Raw genomic sequence first — 20,400 nt, 5'->3', positions numbered from 1 at the left:
AAGATTTGAACTCAACTTAATTGGATATATCAATTAAGATTTCAGCTTTTTTCATTTGATTGCCGAAGGTGGATGAAAGAAAATATAGCCTTATAACGTATCGTACACTGATGTTATCTTTATATACACATACTTTCACAAAAGCAAGTCTTGTTCTCAACTATACTTTAGAATCATATCACTGTATCTTTATCAGTTGTGACTAGTACCTAAAAATAATGAGTATTCTTCTTGGAATGGATTTCTCATTAAAATGAAAAAATAAAAACCTAAGACTGATTTAACACAAAAAGTTTGTATCCTAATTTTTTTCATGGAGATCCCAAATTCCATAAAGCACCATAAATACTTTGTAATCTAACGCCTATTAGTCAAAGAAACATGGGCATTGACCCTTGTATAAAATAAGAAAGAAAAAATTACCTCTTCCTCTTATACATTTGCCAGTGTCCCAGAGAAATAAATAATCCGTGAATAGTTCAGCACGATTATATGTTTACAAAGCACAGAGGATTTATTCTAATATTTTCCCACCTGGAAAAACTGGGCTTAAGCATCTTCAGCAATCAAAAAGCAACACCGCGTCCTTCCCAATACGTCATGTCACCTTTACAGCAATCATACTTGCAGGAATGGGACTGGGTGGTGGTAGTAACTGTAAACGTTCTGATGTAGAAATTGCAGATGGAGAGCTTGGCTCTGGGGATGGACGTGGAAAGGAGCAGAAAGGAGCCTGGAGAAAAGGCTGTCATATTTGCTCAGAAGAACCGCCAAATCAGAGAGCAGAAAAGATTTCATTGGAGGAACAACTAATCCTGTCATATTGAAAGAAAATTGTAAATGTTCTCTCCAGAAATTGTTCGCCCATTGCAGCTAATCGAACACACACTCACGAACACACGCACGCTCTCTTGTTATACCAAAGGTGCCCGGGCGCAGAGACCCGCTCCAGCGAGTGCGCGCGTGCACACACACACACACACACGGACACGCACACACAAACACGAACGCACACACGCGCCAGCCTGAGGGTTGGCCAGAGCCTTGAAACTGCAGATTCCACTAGGAGATCGCCAGAGGAACCGAACTAATTAGTAATTAGTTGCCCCTACACTAATTACTACTTCCCTTACTTCCCCAAGCACTTTGGTGAAGAAATGAATCCCGCCCAGCTCGCCAGTCCAGCCAGGTCTCTGTTCGGTTTTGCTCTCCAGACTCAGCTTCTTTGTGAAAGCCAGGTTTGAAACTCCTTTTTTGCTTCTCCTTTGGTGTTCTGGTGTGGAGGGCGGGGGTGGTGTCACTTTAACTCCAGTCTACACCGCCAAGGGGTTTCAGACTCGTCAAGCGACTGGGACGGGTGTGGGGTGCGCGACTCTGCTAGCGCGCGCCCGAGCCTCGCAGCTTTGGCCTGAGCCTTCAGGTCCGCTCTCCCCCCGCCTCCTCCGCCCCACCCCTCCGGGTGTCGCGGCACCAGCTAATCTTTTCCTTTTCGCTTGCAAGATCAAGGGAGAAAGCAAGCCGGCGCCTGGCCTCGGACTCTGAGCGCAGCGCAGTTCGCTCCCCGGCCGGTGAGCCCCGAACCCGCGAAGGGCTCCTCCACGATCCCGCCAGCCCGCACCAGGGATATTGCAGCCCGGGGAGGCACCTGGAGCTAATCCGGCGGCAGGTAAGGACAGCGCGCTGCTCAGCTCTCTGCTTGCCAGCTCCAGGGACCCTGGCGCCGCGGGGTCCCTCCCAATTGCCAGGAGCGGGCGCGGAGGGGTCAGGTGTTAAGGAATTGGAGAATTCCTCCACAAGTGCAGATCCTCGAAAGGAAACTTTGGCTTCTGGGGCTTGGAGAACTGAGGGCAGTGATGGCGGGTCTGGAAAGAAGGGGCAAGAGAGGCAGAGCGCGGGACAAGGATGCGATTTCGCGGGTCACTGAGTCCGGAGGAAGGTGGCAAAGGTAGCCTGGGGGCCGCGCCGGCCGTGACATCGCTCCCTCTCCCAGCCCGCCATTCCCTCCACTGTCACCCGACTCCCTCCTCCTCCCCGACAGGCCGTCAAGGAAAAGACGGGAGAGCTTCGCCCTCTCCTGCCCCTCATGTTCCTTCCAGCCTGGGGTCTGGCCACGTCTCCTAGGCGTTTGGGGTGGAGGCCCAGCTCCTCTGGCTCCATATGGCCCCCTGTTTCCGCCTTCTGAACTGTCCTTTGGGCGCCCGCGCCAAGTCGCTGGAGAGAGGCTTGGTACTGCGGTCCAAGGAGCGTGGCCAAAGGGCAGGGGAATAAGAATGAGGAGAGGGTCCCAGGACAGAGGAGGAGGCAGCTTTCTGCAACCCCATCCCTTTTCGGCCCGCACACGAGGTCAGCTGTCGGCCTCGACTTGAGGACAGGGTCTCAGCCCGGAGCCTGCGAGGTCCCGGACTGTGCCTGGGCTTCGCCGACAGCCACCTCACAGTGGGCTCTGGGCCACCCCGGCGGGGTTCGGGGTCACAGATTGCGAACAGCTGCACCCACAGTGTCCCTCGCAGTCCACACCTGAGGACCCGGGTGATCGCAGATAACTTGTAGCTCTCGGAACCTGCGAGGTGCGGTCCAAGCCCGCGCAGGGGAGATCGAGCAGAAATTCCACCTGTGCGCTCTGCCCCCGCACCCCTGGGGCGCCCCCCGCGGGGCAGGAGGCTGCATGCCTAGGAGAGCTCTTAAGAGGTCAAGATTCAAGATTCCCCGAAATCACTGACTCAGAAAGCAGCACATACCCACTGCCTCAGCCTCCTTCCAGCGCCCCCATCACTTTCTCTACCCTCCTGCCCGTCGCCGTCTTCGAGGCTGCTTTGAGCCACAAAATCGTCCGCAGGAGCGTCTGCCGAGCTCATCAGACCCAAGCCTTGAGACCGATGTTGCCTGTATGGAAATATCTCTGGGGAGTCACTCGGGACGGAGAGGCGGGAGGAGAGCAGAGAAATGGAGGTAAACCCTTAAGGCAAGCAGAGCTGTCCTCTGACATCTCACCCGAGCTGCCCGACCGTGTCCTTAGTTCACGGCCACAGCATGTCTGTGACGGAGGCCACCAAGGGCTCCAAGTCGGCCAGCCAGGCGCGGCGAGCCCATCCAGAGCACGGCGCCTCCAGGTCCTCAAGCTCCGGGATCCTTTGCATTGACTTTCTAGTTCCCTTTCATCTTTTCTTTTTTTGGTTTGTTTTGCTTTTCGTGCTCTTTTTCTTAGCGCTGGGTGGCAGTGGGTTCGTGTAGTTTGCCTGTCCCCTAGTACACGCAGCCAGTGACACAAACACGCATCTACATGCTGTATGGCACACCCGCCCGCGCTCCGTCACGCAGCCCCCAGCTCGACTGCCCCGAGTGCCGGCAGCAATGGCCACCTCCATAGCACGATCCCGGCCGGTGGCCTTGGTTCCTCCGAGGGCTGGGCCAGAGGCGCGGGGAGCCAGCCCAGACTGCAGAGAGAAACAGTGGGGCAATGGGAAAAGCCTGGGAAAAACTTGAATTAGGGTTGAGGGTGGGGTGGGGAGAGACACTGAGGGAAGAGGCCCAGCGCTCGAGCTCAGCTGAGGCTGCGCAGAGCGTTAAGGGGCCCGATGCTGCGGCGCCCTAGACCCTCAGCACCCGCCTCGGGCAGAGCCCAGCCTTGGGGGGCAGCCTTTCTCTGGGGAAGTTCAGATGGCCAGGTGCTGGAGTGGACCAGCACCTCACTTCGCTGCAGCCCATTCGGGTTTACCAGTCTTGAGAGGGCCCTGAAAGTGAGCAGCTCATAAACTCCAGCTATTCAACCTGGCCTTGTGCCCCAAAGGCCCCGCATTGTATTTTGTTGGCAGCCTGTATATATGTATGCATTTTTGGCAATCTGTATAGCAAGGAGATATATAGAGTACATTTTCCTTGATAAGCAAATAATAAGGATGATGACACACTTAAGAAACTGCAATTAGGGGTGTGTGTGTGTGATCTTCAGGGTGATAACAACAAGGTCATAATCATAGAAGTAAACCAGTTGATCACAGTAAGAATATTAGGCTGCGGTTCAGAAAGTGGACTTTTGAGACTCTTGGCAAATGGATGGAAGAATTTTGTGCCAACAGTGTTGCAGCTTTGCAGGATTTGACAGCTAAGGGTTCAAGAAGTAATAAGTTAATGCCATGTGACTTTTTATTGTTGTTACTGTTATTAGTAATGTGTCCAGTTGTGGCAGTAGGATAAGCAACTTCTGTTGACTCTGTATGCTTTACTAGGCTAAACAATTCTGCCAATTAAAACTGAAAAGTAAAACTTGACCCTACAAAGGCATGGAAATTCCAACCACCTCCGCTTACTGTTTTAAAACTCTGTGAATGAAATGGGGCGGGAGTGGGGTAAAGTCCGTGGACCCAAAACTTAAGGGTGAGCTTCCTGACAGATGCTTGGTCTTCCTACAAAAGAAAGGTGTGTTTGTTTATGTAAGTGTCTGAGAGTGTCTGGGGGTGGAGTGAGAAAATAGGTCGATTTGAATATCCCTACCCTAGTTTAAGTTCAAGAGAACCACAGAATTTTAGCTCTCAGGGATGGATGTACAAGAGACTAGCAGTCAAACATTGGTAAAAGTCGCTTTGGAAGGAGTCCCCCCGGTCTGTCAGCATAGGGGGCAGAGATTGCTATCTTCACATTTAAAAACCACATTGCTCCAAACATGACCCTACCCCTTCTTTGCCCAGGTAACCCCCAACATCAGGCACTTGGATGTACATTCAGTGGCAGTTTTACAATTCTAATTTCAGGGTAGCCAGCCCCCAGGGCCCAGGGCCCAGGAAGAGGGAGGGCAGCGTCAGAGTTTTGAAGGGAACAGCAGACCACAGCCTGCTGGCTCACAGGGAAGGCAGGGAAGGCATGGCACCCACTTTAATGGAGGAGGACAGGCAGGCTCATCAGGAGACACACGGCTCTCTGACCCACAGCAGTGAACAAAGTTAAAGCAAGTGCAAAAGAGGAAGAAGAGGGGGCAATAGAATAAAGGAATTGAAGAGGGAATGGGTGAAAAAAATGAGGGCGAGAATCTGTGGGCATGCCATTAACAGCCACTGTAATAACCTCCATCACCGATGTCAGTTTTTGCGGTATGCCTGTGAGAGAATGCCCATGAGTAATTGTCTAAATATGACCACTCAAACTCCACTCTTACTCTTATCTTAATCTTACTTCAGTTTACTCAGTAGGAGTAATGTCAGTCTCCAAGAGACTGACAGAAACATTTTGTCACACAGTTCCCTTGAGGGACCTGGTTTTCTTCATTTAACCTTATATTTGAGTTGGGTTGGCATTTTATGATGCGGACCTGTGTTGTTTTCCTCAGTGGACTCCTCTATATCAAACACTGTCAATATATCCTCCTCATGACTGTTACCACCTGGCTTTCATTCCCTGTCACCTGTCCCCATTTTGTCTACGTTTGGTTCATTGGGCAGATGTTGGGACTGCTTTCCTAAGAAGGTGTCAGAGCAAGTGTACTGACTGCATACCTCAAAGCTCAGCTTGGTCACATGGCAGTAGTGGTGGTGATAGTGTGTGCTTTGTGTGGGACAAAGGAAGCAGGTCGTTTTCCTTGGAAATGCGTTTTCACAGAGTGTGTTCTAAGTTCCTGAAAGTGTCCTAAGCACCTCACATATGTTATATCATCTATTCTGTCAGGGCTTTATCCCCACTGTTTAAGATAGTGTCTGGCACATCCTAGGAGTTTATTAAATATTTGTTGAATGAGTGAATAGATGAATCAGTTTTCTCATTGCAACAATCCTATGAAGTAGATGTTATTGTCCCCATTTTACAGATCAGGAAACCAGCATTCAGAGGGGTCAGGTAATGGCCCGAGATTACACAGCTAGTAAGTCGTAGCCCCTGGATTCAAACATAAGCGTGTTGGACTCCAGTCTTTGTCTTATACTGTGCTGATGAATAGTTGTAGTGCACATTTTCCGCTATGTTTGGGGAAATCACAGCTGTGGTATTCAGAGTCCAACAGTGTTCTCCCCATTCTTTTAGTTCAACTGTGCGTATTCTTGTTGTGTCCCCTAAACCCTAAGCAAGAAAGATTCATCACCAACTAGATTCTTAGTTGGCACAAACTGCTTGTTCTGATTAATCAGTGACTGCTCTGTAGAGGGAAACGGGGGCAAGGAAATCGCCTGATGTTTTGGCTGATGCTATTTTCACCTATAGCAACACTGAGATTTTCTTTTGTCTGGTGCTAAAGGATGAAAGAGAGTTTTGATATTATCCAGTTTAACTCATGTTAAGCGTTGAAGTGGATGAAGAGGTTTTCCCATCGAGATGCAGCTAACCAAGGACTGCCTCAGAATACACACATCCCAACTTTCCATCTAGTTGTCTCTCCAAACGAGTTCCTCTCTCTTTGTATTAAGGTTGCTGGTGCTTAAGGTTCTGCGTTTGAATGGCAACTTCTGATTTTAGTTAGAGTTGATCATCCACCTTTGCTTTGAAAGACATGATGTGACTTTGTGAGCCTGCAGTTAGCAAAGTGTGAGGCACGTTCTGGCTGGTTTGCCTCCTTCTACACTTGGTATATTCTTGTCTTACTTTATTTCATTTCCCTTTTTCTGCACACATGTTCAAGCTCCTTCTTTTATACTGTGACCTAAATATACAATCATCTTAACTGGTGCTGTTACCATGGTAATATTTCATGGTAGATAAGGGTACACCCTAAAAAGTCAGTCTCTTTCATTAGCAGTGGCATTCCTTCTTTGTGTTTCCCCCTCTCCCAAATCCAGGCATTCACTTAATGGCACCCTCTGGTGTTTGGTAACAGGAAGCACACTACTGTGGAGAGGGCAAGAACATCATTTTTTTAAACTTTGAATTTCAATTTCAATGATAATTTGAGATAGACAAAAGCAAGAAAGACTCTGAATTAGTATGTTTTTAAGAAAAGAGATTAGTAGGAAACAGTCATTGCCTGTGCATATTAAGTGCTGTTTGCTGTGTAGAATTCTAGAAAATTATGGGAAATGGGGGATATTTATACCCTTCTGTGTTTAACATTATTGTGAAAATATTTCTGTGGGAAACAAAGAGGTTTGTTGTGGGAGACATTGAGATATCTCTGGAAGAAGAAGCTAATGGAATGTTTTCTATGTTTAAGTCTTTAAATTTCAAAATGGAAGGGTTCTATCTTTAGAATGGGAACATTGGGGTTTTTTTTTTTAACTTTTTGTTTTATATTGCAGTATAGCCAATTGACAATGTAGTGATAGTTTCAGGTGCACAGCAAAGCAACTCAGCCATACATATACATGTATCCATTCTCCACATTTGTTCTTGCTGGATAAGATATATAATAGTGATAATGATGCTGATAATAATTTGTATGTATAATTTGTTGTTTTGTTATGTGAGAAACTTAGAAGTTTTGCTCTATATTATTGTGTGAATACCAATCTGCATATTATTATTACTCACAAATTAGAAGTGAGGTTGATATGCTCTAAACATGTCTTCTTTCTTCCTCACTCCAGTTCTACTGTCACCATCTAATGGTGTCATCAAGTCAAACCTATCTCTGAGACTTGTCTGGAATTCATCCCCTCCTCTCCATCCACACATCTTTTTTAGATCTTTAGCATCTCTCACTTGAACTACCACCAGAGCCTTGTGTTTATACGGTCTCCCACCTCCAGTCTTTCCCTAGTACAATCTATGCCTCACACTGCCAGAATAACCTTTCTAAAATGCAAATCTGAACATGTTATTCTCCTTTTAAAAATTCTTTATTGTTTCTCAGCTGTCTAGGATAAATTCTAAAGTCAGACCCACGTGAGATCTTCCATAACTGATCAAAGCCTTTATGCCAAGCCCTGTATGTTAGCCATTTCTCCATTCCCCCTACACAAGGAGATAACACATATAAACAGCTTAGCATAATGGCTGTCCCAGAGTAAATGCAAAATAAATATTGGTCAGTATGCTTTTTTCTCTTTATTCTTCTCCTCTTCTTCTTCCTTCTCTTCATCTAATTTATTATTAGTATAATACTAATAAGCAATGATAAATATCACACTTATACTAGTCATCCCCCAAACAAATAATAATCGGTAAGAAAAGCTATGGTGTGGCAGATATTTTGCTAAATATTTAACATCCTATAATCTCATTTAATTTCCACAGTCGGGTACGTTGCATGACACAGTCTGTGTATTCATTATGTATTTGTTACGTTGGTATGTATAGGCAGTGTAATAATAATGACATTTGGGGCATTTAATAGTCCCAGCCAAGTTCCTTGGAAGGTGAAAACTAGGGTTTTTCACTTTAAAGAGCTCTCTGGGATTGGCAGAATTGTTTTCTTGGATATTAAGATGAACTATTTACAAAAAGGTCAACCTGTAAGACTGCTGGGCAAGTCGAACGATTTTTACCTGGTGCTGGTAATGGGGTACCAGCTGGGACTTGTTAGGGATGCTGATGATATCTAAGATGAGGACAGAGGCCATATTCGTATAAATGACAGCAATACACATTTCAAATGTGTTAGAAACAGAGCTTTATTAATATGGAGCTTTATTTTTCCCCAATGTTTTGTATAGATAATAGGTAACCCTAAAAATATGCATGGTTCCCCATTCCATTTTATTGTATCAAGGAAGTTATAGGCATCTCCATAGGTCAAATACTAAAGTCAAATTTTCAGACCATGGCTAATGTGCAACAAAAACAAAACTAAAGATCAGTGTTTTTAAGATCAGTGAAAATAAACAGCAAATCATGTGGTAGCAGGGCAGTATTTTGACGTTATCTGTGTTTACTGGGTTCAGTAAAGCAGAAGTTCTTTTTTCTGAAGCTGAGGACCCTATACACCCTTGAATGTTGATCTCATGGCAGGACTGGATCTACATTTTCAGCAGTCAGCGTTCATAGTCATCAGGTATAGTGTTTTAAATTACCAGATTCTGAATTATTTGAATCACTATTTAAACGTATTCTAAGAAGTCTTTTAAAAGAGGTTTATTCACAGGTTGAGGCCTTGAAATGCTCTCTTCTTGCAAAGATTTTGAGTCAGCGGGTTTGGGCTCAGACACAGGAATCCGGATGTTCAGCACTTCATGTGATACTGAGGTGGATAATCACAGGACCACATTCTAAATAATACCAGATTGAAGAATTGGCATCTAAAGGGCATTGGAGAGGAGTGAAGATTTGATGTTCAACCCATGTTGCTGCCAGTATCATCAAACGAGTTTTCCACCTTGTGTGGGCCATCGAGACTGAGGGCTTAGTTGTGGCCAGAGACTATCTGATTTTTCAGTTACATTTGATGAGTAACAATTCAGGAGAACATCCATAGATAAATATACTTCTCTTTCATGTCATGTGACACTGATACCTATTTGTTTAGATGGGGTACAGTCCCATATGCATACCTTATGTCCTTAGAGTTAAATCAGTCCTGGCTATTTAAGAAATAAGCCCTTGATTTCTTTTCTATGCCTTGTTTCATTTTCCCTGTCCATAATTCCTCTTTCTCTCTGATACCTTCTTGGGAAGATACCTTCATGGTTCCAAAGCTCCTCTGTGTACTCTCCTATCTGGTGTTCTGTCTAGGTTTTCATTACTAATCTAGCTGGACCAAGCACCTGGCCCTCTTCCTCTTCCTCTTCCTCTCTCCCAGCTCTAGTGGAGGAGTTCTAGTGGAGGAGAGTGGGGGAATTGTCATAAATGTTAATGAGGATACATTTCACTGTTACTATTGCAAAATGTTGGTTCGCTGTGATGATCCCCAGTAACAGGCTGATATAATACCTCCTCTAGGAAGAGGAAAGATGATGATTTTTCCTGATGTTATTGCTCGCCCTTGGTCACGAAAATGTCTTCCACTTTAGTAAAACAAAGAAGCTTGCCCTTACCTCACCAACTATGCCAAGCCAGTAAACAAGATGAAATAATATAGGAAGACAAGCCTATTATTTCTTGATTATTTAATTAACTACTAAGGAGCTCTTAAAAGGAGTGAAATGGGGAGCTAAAGAATTACCTAAAGGCTAATTTTTCCTACTCTTTATAAAAGCTAAGCATAGAATAACTTGATTGGTAAGGGAAGAACATAAATTTCGTACAATTTCATGTTGTTGAACATGATAAAGATTTTCTAACACTCTGTGCCCCGCCTCTGCCCTGCTACCATATAACCAGCATGAAAATAGGAAATGATAGGAAAACTCTACTTAACTGTGTTCTTTGGAGAGCATCAGGACATTTGGTTTCATTTTAGGGAGAAGACAAAGAGCAGCCCCAAGGCCACTGTGTTTCCCAGATCTGCCTGCTGTTTTCTTGCTTCATCGTCGAAATTACTTTGCTATCAGGTTTTATCAGTGGTGTGGGCAGTTATGTCTTCACATGTAAGCCTAAATATTACAGACTTATTTTCTCCCTTTATACTGTGTGCTGGGAGTACTGAAGGCAGGGAGAGCCGTGGATGATGTAGGTTTAACTTCTGTTGTCTCTAGCTGATGGGTGTCATTCAAGGAGTCACAGTTTTGCGTTTGTTTTGAAGTGAGCATGACAGGATATTTTTCATGACTGAAGGTTTCCATGTTAGGGAAAATTTCAGAATTTTGGATGAGATACTCTTCTTTGACAATACCAATGACAATTAAAAACAATGAAATCATAGCCATTCTTTCTTGCGTGTCTACCAAATTTTAGTCCCTGTGCCATTTCTTTACATATACTATTCCTATACCTCACGCCAATCCGATGTGGTAGATGGTTGTTTTTTCTTTCTAAGTGCAGAAGTTGTTGCCTGTGGACACTAAATAGCTTGTTTAGGTCTAAGAGTGAGTTCATTGCTTTGGGCATCAGTCTCACATCTAAAGTCAAAGATAAATTTTAAAATTTTGTTTTTTGGGGGTTTTCTGTTTTGTTTTACTACCATAAGCAGTTTCTTCAAAAGAATATCCCATTATGTTATTTGGCATCTAATTTTGATAAAGCCAAGGAAAAAGAGAGAGGGAAGAAAAAGAAATAGAGGCATATCACACTTTGAGTTCAGAAAATGGAATCATGAAAACAGAGTTTATATTGGAGGAATCAGTCTCAGGTAGATTTAGATAGAGTCTGTCTTGGCCACTCACCTCCTGGCCTAGTCTGATAATAGGCTTCAAGTTTGAAGGTGCTTTTTCCTTCATAGTCCCCTGGGAGCTCTTTCTAGGCACAGAGGGGAAAAGAGTCTCAATAAGGCTTCCAGCTATGGAATTGCTAAGGCATAAATTATGATTTCATGAGTATAAAATGTATATATGTTGGAACATTTTTGTTGAATATGAAAGCACTATGTGTTGTTAAAATATTATTTGATCTTCTTCTATTTCCTGTTGTGCTATCTATTCCCTTCCTCTACAAAACAATTGCTAGGACTTAACATTAACCTCTGCATTGAGGACATAAAACAAAAGGCCAAAGGAGCTAGTTATTCTGAGGGATGAACCATCAGTGGATTCATTCTGTTCCTGTTTACGTGTCCACTGTCAATTCTAACTATTTGTTTGTATGTCCCAAGTCTCCGAGAATCATTAGTGTCTATTGGTAAATGATAGTACAAGCTAATTTTTTACAATTAATTGAAATTTCACACTCTTACATTTCAATATCAGTCAATATTTTTACATACTGACACTTTTAATCAAGGATTATCTTTCACAAGGGAGCAACAACCGGGCCCTAATTAATTAAAGTGATAATTATTCTTCTCCCTCACAGTTACATAACACATTCTTCAAGAAATTCACATCCTTAGCGTTCCTCTTTAAACTTCTCCTATTTAAAAGGAGATTCCTTGGCTTCTGTCTCTGTAAGAATTTACTAAAAATTTACATTACTTTTATTTTCAAGGAGTGATATAGAAAAGAGGTCATATTTATTCTCCAGCAAGTTTCCATATTCAAACAAAATAAAATGACATCTTTCTATCACTTAAGTGTTCAGATTGAATCCCAGGAGTCATTTTCCTGGAAGAAACAGGTTGGCAAACGTCTCCCCTTTGATGTTCACTAGCTTATTTTAGCTTCTTTATCGCAATGCGAGTTCCCATGATCCGTTCCTCTTGGATCTTTCTTCGGTTTCTCAGTCCTCAGCTACATAATTGCTCCTGCCTCTCTGCAGCTTTTTCAGTGCACAAGGTTTGTTATGTTTTTCCCTCTGATTTAGTCCCATTATTTTAGTAGATATGGAATCTGGAGTGCAGGCTATAATTGGCAGCCCTGGTCTCTTCTCCTTTAATAGGTACTGCTCCAGTTCCTATATTTTGGCACCTCTTGGCGTGAGATGCACTTTTAGAAAAAATTGATGGTGACTGTAGATCCGTCAGCTGATTTCCCTAATACTTAGGAATTGCAGATCATTGAAATCACTGTGCCGTATACCGGTCAGATTTTCTAAAGGTCATTATCCCTGTTTGCTTCATTTAATTAAATTAGTGTGACTTATTCATTCCACTTGCAGCAAATATTTGACTACTTTTAAAAATTATTTTTTTCTCCCCAATTCCCATGTGCTCTTATTTTAATTTTTCAGTATAATTGAATATGAAATGATATCAATAGATCAGTTATCTAAAATTCAAACTGATTTTTTATTACTCTGTATAATTATTGAAAGATTACTTGCTGCTCTAGGTTTTTTTGTTTGTTTTTTGGTTTTGTTTTTTTAAGAACAGTTTTAGGTTCACAGCAAAACTGAGTAGAAAGTACGGTGAATTCCCATATACCCCCTGCCCCCATACACTGACAGTTTCCCTCACAATCAACATCAGGCACTAGAGAGGTACATTTGTTATAATGAATGCACTGACATTGACACATCATAGTTACCTGAAGTTCCTAGTTTACAGTAGGGTTCACTCTTGCTGTTGTATGTTCTGAGGGTTTTGACAAATGTATAGTAACATGTATCTACCATTATAGTGTCATAAAGAGTAGTTTCATTGCCCTAAAAAATCCTCTCTGTTCCCCCTATTTATACCTCTCTCCCTCCTAATCTTTGGCAACCACTGATCCTTTTACTGTCTCCATAGTTTTGCCTTTTCCAGAATGTCATTTAGTTGGAGTCATACAGTGTGTAGCATCTTCAGATTGGCTTCTTTAACTTAGTAGTATGCATTTAAGTTTCCTTCATGTCTTTTCTTACCTTGATGGCTCATTTCTTTTTAAGGCTGAATAACATTCCATTGCATTAGCTTTGCTTTGGTATTTTCATTAAATCAGTAAATGTTTTCTCTTGTTCCTTGAAGATAAATTTTAGCTATGCATTAGAGAAAAATTTTTTTTTCATTTCATTATATATATTATATTATTTTACTCTTGTATTGGATTTTTCCTAATCTTACATTTCCATGTTTTAAAATTCTTGGATTTTTCAGTAATAGCCACAGAACTCATGCTCTGAATATCTTAATTCTATCTTCTTCTTCTTCCTTTAACCCATCCAATCCCTATTTCAGAACTTAGGGAGAAAAGAGCATCATTACTTGCCATCTTGTGGTTTTTATTTAACTATTTTTATTTCCCACTGTTACATTTTTCACAAGGTTTTTTTTTTTTTGTAATTCAGGCAAGAAAAATCTTTCACCTCTCTGTTGAAAGACTTAAATGGTTTGTTTATCCAGTGTGGGCAACTCTTCAGCTCCTTTGAGTCTGTAAATATGAGAAGAGGGAAGAAAGGACATCACAGAGCTGTTTCTTTTCCATTTCTCTTTCCCAGTTGATCTTCTAAGCCTCAGCAGTCTCGCTCATGAAGAAGCTAAGAAAAACCCCCGAGAACTTACCCAAGATACTTTTACTGACCCTTAATGGAGCATAAACTTGATTTGTTTTACCAGTAGCAGTCAGCGCATTCTTAATTTATTTGAAAAGTAAGACAAGTCCTAAGACGCCTTTTAAATTTGACTTTTAATATCTTTGCTTGGGAACGCTCTTTGACTTGAACATGTACCTTCTATTCAACTCCTTTACACAATGAATGAAGTTGTCATTGATATTCTCAGGTTTCATTAGAAGAGACAGCCTCCATAAAGGCAGGATTTGTATTTTGTTGTTTTTAAAGTTCTTCTCATGACTGAATCTTATGACTGGCTGTATGCTTGGCACATAGCAGAACTTAATCAATATTTTTATTGTTTTTTGCGGTACGCGGGCCTCTCACTTTTGTGGCCTCTGCCGTTGCGGAGCACAGGCTCCGCACGCGTAGGCTCAGTGGCCATGGCTCACGGGCCCAGCCGCTCCGCGGCATGTGGGATCTTCCCGGATCGGGGCACGAACCCGTGGCCCCGGCATCGGCAGGCGGACTCTCAACCACTGCGCCACCAGGGAAACCCAATCAATATTTTTAATGATGATTTTATGCCATTAGTCTACTAAACATCCAAAATTTCTTACTACCCTAATCTGCTTCTTCTGTTCATTTAATAACAGCAAGTCATCATTTTCCAAAATAAAGAAACTCTCTTTCCAGGTAAAGTTTTCCTTTCAAAATAAATCTTCTCTTATGACAAATTTTCCCACTTTTGAAACCAACACTTCATCTAACCATGAGCAAAATTTTCCACGGACTACCTTTGTAGGTATATAGTAGTATTATTACTTTATTTAAGCTGAATCTAATTAATAACTAGCACACGAACTTGTTTTTTTAACAGATTTATTGGAGTATAATTGCTTTACAATGGTGTGTTAGTTTCTGCTGTATAAAAAAGAGAATCAGCTATACATATACATATATCCCCATATCTCCTCCCTCTTGTGTCTCCCTCCCACCCTCCCTATCCCACCCCTCTAGGTGGTCACAAAGCACTGAGCTGATCTCCCCGTGCTATGTGGCTGCTTCCCACTAGCTATCTATTTTACATTTGGTAGTATATATAAGTCCATGTCACTCTCTCGCTTCGTCCCAGCTTACCCTTCCCCCTCCCCGTGTCCTCAACTCCATTCTCTACGTCTAAATCTTTATTCCTGTCCTGCCCCTAGGTTCTTCAGAACTTTTTTTTTTTTTTTTTTTTAGATTCCATATATATGTGTTAGCATACGGTATTTGTTTTTCTCTTTCTGACTTACCTCACTGTGTATGACAGACTCTAGGTCCATCCATCTCACTACAAATAACTCAGTTTCATTTCTTTCTATGGCTGAGTAATATTCCATTGTATATATGTTCCACATCTTCATTATCCATTCATGTGTCGATAGACACTTAGGTTGCTTCCATGTCCTAGCTATTGTAAATAGAGCTGCAATGAACATTTTGGTACATGCCTCTTTTTGAATTATGGTTTTCTCAGGGTATATGCCCAGTACTGGGATTGCTGGGTCGTATGGTAGTTCTATTTTTAGTTTTTTGAGGAACCTCCATACTCTTCTCTGTAGTGGTGGTATCAATATATATTCCAACCAACGGTGCAAGAGGGTTCCCTTTTCTCCATACCCTCTCCAGCATTTATTGTTTCTAGATTTTTTGATGAGGCCATTCTGACTGCTGTGAGGTGATACCTCATTGTAGTTTTGATTTTCATTTCTCTAATGATTAGTGATGTTGAGCATTCTTTCATGTGTTTGTTGGCAATCTGTATATCTTCTTTGGAGAAATGTCTATTTAGATCTTCTGCCCATTTTTGGATTGGGTTGTTTGTTTTTTTGATATTGAGCTGCATGAGCTGCTTGCAAATTTTGGAGATTAATCCTTTGTCAGTTGCAAATATTATCTCCCATTATGAGGGTTGTTTTTTCATCTTGCTTATAGTTTCCTTTGCTGTGCAAAAGCTTGTAGGTTTCATTAGGTCCCATTTGTTTATTTTTGTTTTTATTTCCATTTCTCTAGGAGGTGGGTCAAAAAGGGTCTTGCTGTGATTTATGTCATAGAGTGTTCTGCCTATGTTTTCCTCTAAGGGTTTTATAGTGTCTGCCCTTACATTTAGGTCTTTAATCCATTTTGAGTTTATTTTTGTGTATGGTGTTAGGGAGTGTTCTAATTTCATTCTTTTACATGTAGCTGTCCAGTTTTCCCAGCACCACTTATTGAAGAGGCTGTCTTTCCTCCATTGTATACTCTTGCCTCCTTTATCAAAAATAAGGTGACCATATGTGAGTGGGTTTATCTCTGGGCTTTCAATATCCTGTTCCATTGATCTATATTTCTGTTTCTGTGCCAGTGCCATACTGTCTTGATTACTGTAGCTTTGTAGTATAGTCTGAAGTCACGGAACTTGATTCCTCCTGCTCCGTTATTCTTTCTCAAGATAGCTTTGGCTATTCGGGGCCTTTTGTGTTTCCATACTTAGTGGAAATTTTTTGTTTTAGTTCTGTGAAAAATGCCATTGGTAGTTTGATAGGGATTGCATTGAATCTGTAGATTGCTTTAGGTAGTATTGTCATTTTCACAATGTTGATTCTTCCAATCCAAGAACATGGTATATCTCTCCATCTCTTTGTATCATCTTTAATTTCTTTCATCAGTGTCTTATAGTTTTCTGCATACAGGTCTTTTGTCTCCTTAGATAGGTTTATTCCTAGGTATTTTATTCTTTTGGTTGCAATGGTAAATGGGAGTGTTTCCTTAATTTCTCTTTCATATTTTTCATCATTAGTGTATAGGAATCCAAGAGATTTCTGTGCATTAATCTTGTATCCTGAAACTTTACCAGATTCATTGATTAGCTCTAGTAGTTTTCTGGTAGTATCTTTAGGATTCTCTATGTATAGTGTCATGTCGTCTGCAGACAGTGACAGCTTAAACTCCTCTTTGCCAATTTGGATTCCTTTTATTTCCTTTTCTTCTCTGACTGCTGTGGCTAAAACTTCCAAGACTATGTTGAATAATAGTGGTGCTAGTGGGCAACCTTGTCTTGTTCCTGATCTTAGTGGAAATGATTTCAGTTTTTCACCATTGAGAATGATGTTGGCTGTGGGTTTGTCATATATGACCTTTATTATGTTGAGGTAAGTTCCCTCTATGCCTACTTTCTGGAGGATTTTTATCATAAAAGGTTTTTGCTTTTGTTTGTTGGAAGATTTTTAATCACAATTTCAATTTCAGTGCTTGTGATTGGTCTGTTTATATTTTCTATGTCTTCCTGGTTCAGTCTCAGAAGGTTGTGCTTTCTTAAGAATTTGTCTATTTCTTCCATGTTGTCCATTTTATTGTCATATAGTTGATTATAGTAATCTCTCATGATCCTTTGTATTTCTGCGGTGTCAGTTGTTACTCCTCTTTTTTCTCTTCTAATTCTATTGATTTGAGTCTTCTCCCTTCTTTTCTGGATGAGTCTGGCTAATGGTTTATCAATTTTGTTTATCTTCTCAAAGAACCAGCTTTTTGTTTTATTGATCTTTGCTATCATTTCCTTCATTTCTTTTTCACTTATTTCTGATCTGATCTTTATGATTTCTTTCCTTCTGCCAACTTTGAGGTTTTTTTATTCTTCTTTCTCTAATTGCTTTAGGTGTACGGTTAGGTTGTATATTTTAGATGTTTCTTCTTTCTTGAGGTAAGATTGTATTGCAATAAACTTCCCCCTTAGAACTGTTTTTGCTGCATCCTATAGGTTTTGGGTCGTCATGTTTTCACTGTCACTTGTTTCTAGGTATTTTTTGATTTCCTCTTTGATTTCTTCAGTGATCTCTTGGTTATCAAGTACTGTATTATTTAGCCTCCATGTGTTTGTATGTTTTACAGATTTTTTCCTGTAATTGATGTCTGGTCTTATCTCTAGTCTTTTTCTGTAATCGATACCTAGTCCTATATCTACTCTTTTTCTTATTGGAAAAGATACTTGATGCAATTTCAATTTTCTTAAATTTACCAAGGCTTCATTTGTGACCCAAGATATGATCTATCCTGGGGAATGTTCCATTGGCACTTGAGAAGAAAGTGTATTCTGTTCTTTTTGGATGGAATATCAATTAAGTCCGTCTTGTTTAATGTATCATTGAAAGCTTGTGTTTCCTTATTTATTTTCATTTTGGATTATCTGTCCATTGGTGAAAGTGGGGTGTTAAAATCCCCTACTATGATTGTGTTACTGTCAATTTCCCCTTTTATAGCTGCTAGCACTTGCCTTATGTATTGAGGTGCTTCTATATTGGGGGCATAAATATTTACAATTGTTATATCTTCTTCTTGGATTGATCCCTTGAACATTATGTAGTGTCCTTCTCTGTCTCCTGTAATAGTCTTTATTTTAAAGTCTATTTTGTCTGATATGAGAATTGCTACTCCAGCTTTCTTTTGACTTCCATTTGCATAGAATATCTTTTTCCATCCCCTCACTTTCAGTCTGTATGTGCCCCTAGGTCTGAAGGGGGTCTCTTGTAGACAGCATATATACGGATCTTGTTTTTGTATCCATTCAGCCAGTCTGTGTCTTTTGGCTGGAGCATTTAATCCATTTACATTTAAGGTAATTATCAATATGTATGTTCCTATTACCATTTTCTTAATTGTTTTGGGTTTGGTATTGTAGGTCTTTTCCTTCTTTGTGTTTCCTGCCTAGAGAAGTTCCTTTAGCATTTGTTGTAGAGCTGGTTTTGTGGTGCTGTATTCTCTTAGCTTTTGTTTGTCCATAAAGGTTTTAATTTCTCTGTGGAATCTGAATGAGATCCTTGCTGGGATAGAGTAAAGTTGGTGGTAGGTTTTTCCTTTTCATCACTTTAAATTTGTCCTGCCACTCCCTTCTGGCTTGCAGAGTTTCTGCTGAAAGATCAGCTGTTAACCTTAACCTTATGGGGATTCCCTTGTATGTTATTTGTTGTTTTTCCCTTGCTGCTTTTAATATATTTCTTTGTATTTAAGTTTTGATAGTTTCATTAATATTTGTCTTGGCGTGTTTCTCCTTGGATTTATCCTGTATGGGACTCTCTGTGCTTCCTGGACTTGAGTGACTGTATCTTTTCCTATATTAGGGAAGTTTTCAACTATAATCTTTTCTCAGTCCCTTTCTTTTTCTCTTCTTCTTCTGGGACCCCTATAATTTGAATATTGGTGCATTTAATGTTGTCCCAGAGGTCTCTGAGACTGTCCTCAATTCTTTTCATTCTTTTTTCTTTATTCTGCTCTGCAGTAGTTATTTCCACTAGTTTATCTTACAGGTCACTCATCCATTCTTCTGCCTCAGTTATTCTGGTCTTGATTACTGCTAAAGAGTTTTTTATTTCATTTATTGTATTGTTCATCATTGTTTGTTTGCTCTTTAGTTCTTCTAGGTCCTTGTTAAATGTTTCTTGTATTTTCTGCATTCTGTTTCCAAGATTTTGGATCATCTTTACTATCATTACTCGGAATTCTTTTTCAGGTAGACTGTCTATTTCCTCTTCTGGTGGGTTTTTACCTTGCTCTTTCATCTGCTGTGTGTTTCTCTGTTTTCTCATTTTGCTTAACTTACTGTGTTTTGGGTTTCCTTTTTGCAGGCTGCAGGTTCATAGTTCCCGTTGTTTTTGGTGTCTGTCTCCAGTGGCTAAAGTTGGTTTAGTGGGTTCTGTAGGCTTCCTGGTGGAGGGGACTAGTGCCTGTGTTCTGGTGGATGAGGCTGGATCTTGTCTTTCTGGTGGGCAGGTCCACGTCTGGTGGTGTGTTTTGGGGTGTCTGTGGACTTATTATGATTTTAGGCAGCCTCTCTGCTAATGGGTGGGGTTGTATTCCTGTCCTGCCAGTTGTTTGGCATACAGCGTCCAAGACTGTAGCTTGCTGGTCGTTGAGTGGAGCTGGGTCTTAGCGTTGAGATGGAGATCTCTGGAGAGCTTTCACTGTTTGATATTACATGGAGCTGGGAGGTCTCTGGTGGACCAATGTTCTGAACTTGGCTCTCCCACCTCAGAGGCACAGGCCTGACACCCGGCCGGAGCACCAAGAACCTGTCAGCCACATGGCTCAGAAGAAAATGGAGAAAAAAAGAAAGAAAGGAAGAAAAAAATAAGGTAAAATAAAATAACATAACAAAGTTATTAAAATAAAAAAATTATTAAAAATAGAAAACATTAAAAAGTAATTAAAAAATGAAAGAAAGAGAGAAGAGAGCAGCCAAACCAAAAAACAAATCCACCAATTGTAACAAGTGCTAAAAACTATACTAAAAACAAACAAACAAACAAAAAAACGGATAGACAGAACCCTAGGACAAATGGTAAAACTAAGCTATACAGGCAAAATCACACAAAGAAGCATACACATACACAGTCACAAATGAGAAAAGGGAAAAAAAAAATATATATATCCAGGTATGTAGGGAGTTTCTTGCCTTTTGGAAAGTCTGAGGTCTTCTGCCAGCGTTCAGTAGGTGTTCTGTAGTAGTTGTTCCACATGTGGATGTATTTCTGATGTATTTGTGGGGAGGAAGGTGATCTCTACGTCTTACTCCTCCACCATCTTGAAGGTCTCCTTTTG

At 41.2% G+C, this 20,400-nt stretch overlaps 1 protein-coding gene across 1 annotated transcript in view; it reads left to right on the top strand.

Moving 5' to 3' along the window:
* Positions 1–896: 896 nt before the first annotated feature.
* Positions 897–20,400, top strand: part of CHRM2 (cholinergic receptor muscarinic 2) — a 155,521-nt gene continuing 136,017 nt past the window's right edge. The window contains exons 1-2 of the mRNA XM_033432384.2: positions 897–1,238; positions 1,501–1,666. The gene's annotated coding sequence lies outside the window, so the exon portion shown is untranslated. The remainder of the gene's footprint in view (positions 1,239–1,500; positions 1,667–20,400) is intronic.

The sequence above is a fragment of the Orcinus orca genome, chromosome 9, assembly GCF_937001465.1.
Source record: "Orcinus orca chromosome 9, mOrcOrc1.1, whole genome shotgun sequence".
Taxonomy (NCBI): Eukaryota; Metazoa; Chordata; class Mammalia; order Artiodactyla; family Delphinidae; genus Orcinus; species Orcinus orca.
The sequence above is the reverse complement of the archived record's forward strand: the minus strand, read 5'-3'. Positions and strand labels throughout refer to the sequence as shown.